Raw genomic sequence first — 6,761 nt, forward strand, 5'->3', positions numbered from 1 at the left:
CAAAAACATCATGAAATAAGTAAAAGAGAGATCTCACCTTATTTAGTAATTCAAATAACTTATTAATAGTCCTAATTATTTTATTATAAAACAATAAAATAATATTATATTAACAGCTAACACACATTGAGCACTAAATTCCAAGTGCCATGTTAGACATTTAAACTTGCATTATATTATTTAAAATAATGAGCAAAATTTGTGTATCCCAAACTGTCATGGCATAACACCGTCTTTTTTACTTAACTAGATGTTTTACTTACATTTTAAAAAATCTAAACTAATAGCTTCTCAAGATCTGCTTTTAATGCATTTTGTACACATTCCTTTCATGTGTTACTGTCTACACCAGGCACCTGCTTCCACTTATCCTGGCCTCTGACTCAGCCCAACTGTCCTTAAAGATTGGTTCCTACATTGAGTAAGAGCCTGGAGATCTTTGCCTTTTAATGCACTTTGTATGTTGTCAGTCTTTTGCTCTGGCTTCTGGCCCCTTTGTTATTGGCTCCCTTCATGAGGTTTTGAAGTGCCAAGGAATGAATATTCTGCAAACGGCTTTTTGCTGTGTTATAATGATAGGGGTATAAAACGGAGACAATTGCACTAAATGTAAAGTCTCTGAGATAGTCCTTCCGTCTGGAGGAAGTCCAGACAGAAATAGCAATAGCTTAGTAAGATAGAAGTGATTTCTCTCTCGCACAGGTGAAGTGGAGTGGTCAGTGCAGTCGAGGGCTGAAAGACGGCTCTCCTCTAAGGTCCTCAGGGACTCAAGCTCCTTCCAGCTCACTGCTCCCCCATCCCCAGACTGTGACAACAGCATCTGCATTTCAGGCAGCCAGAGAGAGGAAAAGACAAAGAAGGAAAGGGTAAGTGATTTTTCATCCCACTGGCCAGAACCTAGCCACATGACTGCACCCAGCTCATACGAGAGGCTGGAAAAGGTAGGCCCTATTCTGAGCAGCCATGTACCCAGGCAAAAATCAGGAGTTGTATTACCCTGCAAGATGGGAAACAAGCATTGGAGGATGATCACTCAGTGCCATCTTGGGATAGCTGAACTATCCCGGCTTTGGCCGCGGCCTGACCTCTGATCACACGTCCCCTGGTCCTATCACTGAAGTCTCATGACATTCATAGCCACATATTCCAATCCTCAGCCACACTCACTTATCTACTTACGATGCATTTATCCGTTATCACCCAAAGAATTAAAAGTGGCATTCATCAATATGGCAGGGAAAGGGAACTTCCTGGCAACAAAAGCATAATGGAAATAAAAGACAAATTCAAGTACAGTTATTTCTCTCTTGAGACCTATAAGAAATCTCTGAGATCCTTGACCTGGCATCTCTCCTTGAGGCCTGCTGGCCCCTCCTATCAAACCGCAACTTCCTCCTCTGTTGAGTGCTCAGAATGCAGACAAATTTGTGTTGAGTCTCTGCTTTGTGCACCTTGCTTAGTCATCCCACTTGAGGAGTCTGTTTGCTCATCCCAGTCCCCAGAAACTGGTCACAACTGCTTGGCCAGCAGCCACAGCCCAGAGCATGGTTTTACTTAAACCAGCCTTAAACAGGCTGCTGTACCAAAAATGGCACCACCCATTCCATGGCAGAAAAGGTAAAGTACAGATAGACACATTCGCTGTTTGCCCAAAAGGGGAGAAAAAGCAAACAAAAGTTTCCTCTTGTCTCTCCATTTTGTTTTTATTTTTTTTAAGTGCCAAATGCAGAAAGAGAATAGAAATAGCAAGTTGTAGCCTTTCTCATCCATAGTTGGCTAACGCCTCTAATTGTATCTGGCTTGGTAGTTAGTTTGAAAAACGTGTTTATAAAGCAAGCCTAAGTGACGCAAATGTCCCCTTAGAGTGGCAGGGAACTCAAAGCCTGGTATGCATACAAATAGACATTTGAAACTGGCCTGGTGGAGTAGCTGTTTTGAACACAGACATCTTTTTTCAAAGGTTTTATTTGCTTATAGTTTCTATCTGATATTCAAGCCAGCCAGAATTCTGGCTCCAACAAAATGCCTTTAGTTCTAAATATGATTTTTCTTTTCTAGATGGTATTTTCAATGTTCCTAATCAATCCTAAAGGAGCCGTGATCATGCAGGACTAAGAGCTTTCTCCCTTTCCCCATTAAAGAAAAAAAGCAAACCAGCCCTGAGCTGGCTTCATGGGCTTGTGACCTGTGCCATCGCACAAAGCTCTCCCCTCAGAAGGGAACCATGCTTGTTTTAATGGTCTGCTATTGTCCTGTTGAAATTCTTAAACATTCTACCTTCAAACTTGTGTTTGGTAAGTTAAGTCAAAGGAGCAATGAGCATGTGCATGAACAGTAGTGTTATTACTACGTAGCTTTGAGATGATTCCAAACACTATGTGAGCAACATATATTTTGCCATGATAAGAACATGGAATATAATCCTCCTCCCCATTAGAAGATTATATCACACCTTATCAGGCCACTTACGTGAGTTATTGGCGCCAACAACTGGACTCCGAAACACATATAAACCCAAGATTTTGACAGACATTGAGAGCTCAGGCTGCGGCAGTGCTAATCTCCGCCGGCCTTTGAGTAGGTCTCCAAAGCCTCGCCAGTGCACGTGGCACCGGCAGCGCTTCCTAGCATCCAGGGATGCTGCGTGTTGTCGTGGCTTTCCTTCATATCCACAGAGGCCACCTCCATCCTAACTGAGCAACTAGACTCTTATGATTGGACTCCAAATGAAGTTGGGGCTCCCTCACTATGTGGTTAATGTACCTCATCTACTGAGTATATTCTCTGTGAGGTTCCTTGTCATTATTTTCCTGCTCTTTGAGTGTTGAAAAAAGAATCTCTTTGTATGGCAATAAACCATGGGATTCATGCAATCACGCTTTCATCATCACCTTATTATAACCATACAAAACAGGAGGAGAGATGCACAGTATATGTGCCCTCCTCCTCTTGCAGTTCTATTCCCATAGTGTTCACAGCACCTGTGAGCACGGGATTCTGTCTCTTAAGCCTCAAAGCAAGTGCTTGGTAAGTATAATATATTACATTGATGACTGAGTGGGGGCCCTGACAGCTCCTGGAACCAGAACTTGCTGCCAAGGCAAAAAGAAGGTAAAATCATTCTAAGAAACATGAAAGACCAAGGAAACGTATAATATCCTTTCTTATTTGTGTTATTTTCCTGTATTAGTCAATCGCATGCTGAACATTATGGCATAAAGGCAATGGAAAGATGGGGCCACCCACAGTTCCTTTTCTTTTTAGTCCTTCTTTGCCAGTAAGCTCAGGGTGGGGAGGGCTGTGTGGGCACAAAGAAGTGAAATAAAAACAGTTGAGTTAGTTTCCTGCAGTGTTTCTGGTAAGATCAAAATACATATATCCATCTAGAGGCTATGAAAAATGAATTGTGTAATTTTGGTGATTCCACAAGTGAGTTAATTACTCTTATACCTGCATTTAAATTTGACATTAAACGAGATAAAAATAAATGGTAAAATCCAGGCAAATAATTAAAATTTTTTATTTTTCTTTACCTCTAATGACATTAAATAGCAAAAAACAAAAAGAAAAACCATGACAAGATGAAAGAGAGATTGTGGAAGAAAGGAAAAATCTTTTTTCCTTCAATATCTTTAATGCCACTTTTCTCCCTAGTTTTTGAACAAGGAACCCACATTTTCGTTTTGCACTAAGTCCCACAAATTATGTAGCCAACCCTGAATCAGTCCCATTTCTATTTCAAAACTTACTGTCCTTTTAGGTTCTATCTACATTTTTGTCATATTTGTTACTGTAGGGACCGTCCCTGGGCAAAAATTGGCTTAAGCCCAGAGTCAGCGAAACCGGATGTGCTCTCCTTGGGGCCAGAGGACAATAGGTCCGGACACGGCCTGTTGAACAAACAGAACTATTCCTCATGACAGACAGCTTTATGACAGATAACCAAGCGCCTGGGGTCTTGCAAACAAGCCAAGGCGACTCATTGTCCTGCGTATGGTAATGAGATAAAGAAGTTAAGATGCAAATATCTGCTTCCATTGAGCAATCGTCTGGAAGGAATGAAAATGTGTTTTCCTCAAGGTGCCCAAGGTAGTCACGTACCAGGAAGTAGCTGCCGGACATAGAAAAAGTATATAAATAAAACGACTGGTACAAATCGGGTACTGCAGTCTTGTATGTCTTTGTGTGTGTATGTGTGTTTCTTTCTATGTCCATCCCCTGTTCTGCAATCGGGCCACAACAGTTACTGAGGCCCAAACCCAGCCCACTGGCAAGCTAAGTTTATCCCAAATGAAGGTTCTTTCTAGGTTTTTGAAAGTTGAGATGAAAAGGGAATCAGGGTGTGATTTATTTTCTCACCTGGTAAGTAAGCTGGCCCATTCCGCACATTCTAACACTTGCTGTAAACTTACCAACACTCTCCACCAGGTGTCTCTAGCAGATTTTAGCAAGCATATAGGTAACATTAAAGGCAAATTGTGGCAAGAATCTTGTCTGGCTAATTTCTTCCAATGGGTCACTTTTTAACTGCGTCATCATGTTTTAAATAAACCATCTTGCTTAAACAACTCATTCCTTTTATTGTGTTTTAATCTTTCTTTCTATGCTCCTTAAAGAACTGGAAAATATGGAGAAGTAAAAAGGAGGAAAATCCAACATCCAGACACTACTGTTAACATTTTCATCAACTTCCCTAGCGTCGTTTTTCTTCTATGCATAAAAGAATAAAGATTCAAGCCACAAAGTAGGAGAGGATATTTGTAATACATATCTGACAAAGGACTTGTATGTAGAAGAAATAAAGAACTCCTGCAAATCAACTAGAACAAGACGGAAAGCCCAATGTAAAAATGGCTAGGAGGCCCTTTACAAAAGAGAGTATTCAAGTGGCAATAAGCATATGAAAAGGTGTTCAACAACACTAATCATCAGAAAAATGCACCAAAACTACATGCAGATGCCACTACACCTACCAGAATAGCTAAAACTTAACAGTATCAAGTATTGTTGAGAGTTTGGAACAACTGAAATTCTCTTACATTGCTGGTATGAGTGTAAATTCATACAACTATTTTAGAAAAAAGGTATGGTAGTGTTTAATAAAGCTGAACATACGCTTATTCTATGAATGTTTTCTCAGTGTATACCCAACAGAAATGCATGTAAATATGTATCAAAAGGCATGTACAAGAATTTCCAGAGCAGGGCTATTCAAACTGGCCAACATCTGAAAACTAAGCAAATGCTTAACTATGGTAGAATGAATAAATATACTATCGTATACTAAAATGTGTGAAAGAAAATAAAATTAAGTCTCACCCCCCTCTCCCTCCCCCCACTGGCTGACTAAATGGACCCCCTCGTGGCCAAAGGAATATCCTAAAACTAAGTTGCCTGCCAGGAGGAAGGAGCTCAGACATGCCTTATCATGCCCCCCTCCCTTCTTGGGGACACGCTGTATAACCTATTAACAGGCCTAAGGGTATGCCAGACAAACCTGCAGGTCCTCAATTTACACAACAAATCGATGTCTGATGGCTTATCTCTGATAAACAGCTCCTTATGTTGAAACATTCCAAGCCTTTAGACAAAGCTTTGCCTTTAACCAATCACAAGCCAAAGAATCTTTAAACCCACCTATAACCTGTAAGCCCCTGCTTCAAGATGGCCCACCTTTTCGGGCCAAACCAATGTATGCCTCCCATGTATTGATTTATGACTTTACCTGTTACCCCTGTCTCCCTGAAATGCATAAAGCCAAACTGTAACCCAAACTCTGCGAGTCCACTGCTCAAGGCCTCTTGGGCGTGGCTCTGGGTCATGGTCCTCAAATTTAGCTCAGAGTAAATCTCTTTAAAATTATTTTACAGAGTTTGGTCTTTTTTTCATTGACAAATGGAATGAAATAATATGGGTTAATCTCACATACATAATGTTGAATGAAAGAAGCAACATACAAAAGAAAACATGCTATATGATACCATTTACATGATGTTCAAAACCAAGCAGAACTGAGGGGATGCACCATCAAGATGCCCCTTCAGAAGGTCGTCAGGAGGTGCCTCACTTGAAGAGAACAGCCTGGTCCAAGACTGTATCCCTGTTCCTCAGCTGAGTACAAAGGCCCTCACTCCAATTTAGGAAAACTTTTTTTTATTATTTTGGTGTGCTCCTGAAGGGCCATCCCAGCTTCAGAGCTACCTGCGGAATTAGTGCAAGACTGTTGAAATTGCAAATCATGCTTCTTGGGGCCTCTGTTCCCCTCCTTTCCCTCCCTTCTTCTCTCTCTCTCCTCTTCTCTCCTACCACAAGTATTGGTCCCAGCTGCACAGTAATATCAGAATCAGCTTCCCTAGGAGCCCGATCTTCAAAGTCAGAGTGGTAGTTCCCTTTAGGAAGGTAACGACTAAGAAAGGGCAGGAGAGCCGGTTCTGGGGTACCGGTAATGTTCTACACCTTGATGACAGATATATAGGAGTGTTCATTTTGTAAAGAATGATCTATATACATAAAAGTTGTATATTTTACTAGAAGTTATATTATACTTCAATTTAAAAGTTTACAAGAAAAAAAGAGCCAAGGAATATACTTGATGAATGTGCATGTTTGAACAGTTTTCTTTTTTATTAAGATAGATGTTTAGAAGTGAAATTGCTAGATCAAAAAATGTACATTTTAGGCCGGGGCACGGTGGCTCACGTCTGTAATCCTAGCACTTTGGGAGGCAGAGGCGGGTGGATTGTTTGAGCTCAGGAGTTCGA

Source organism: Propithecus coquereli, unplaced genomic scaffold, assembly GCF_000956105.1.
Source record: "Propithecus coquereli isolate 6110/MARCELLA unplaced genomic scaffold, Pcoq_1.0 Scaffold279, whole genome shotgun sequence".
In the NCBI taxonomy this organism is placed as follows: Eukaryota; Metazoa; Chordata; class Mammalia; order Primates; family Indriidae; genus Propithecus; species Propithecus coquereli.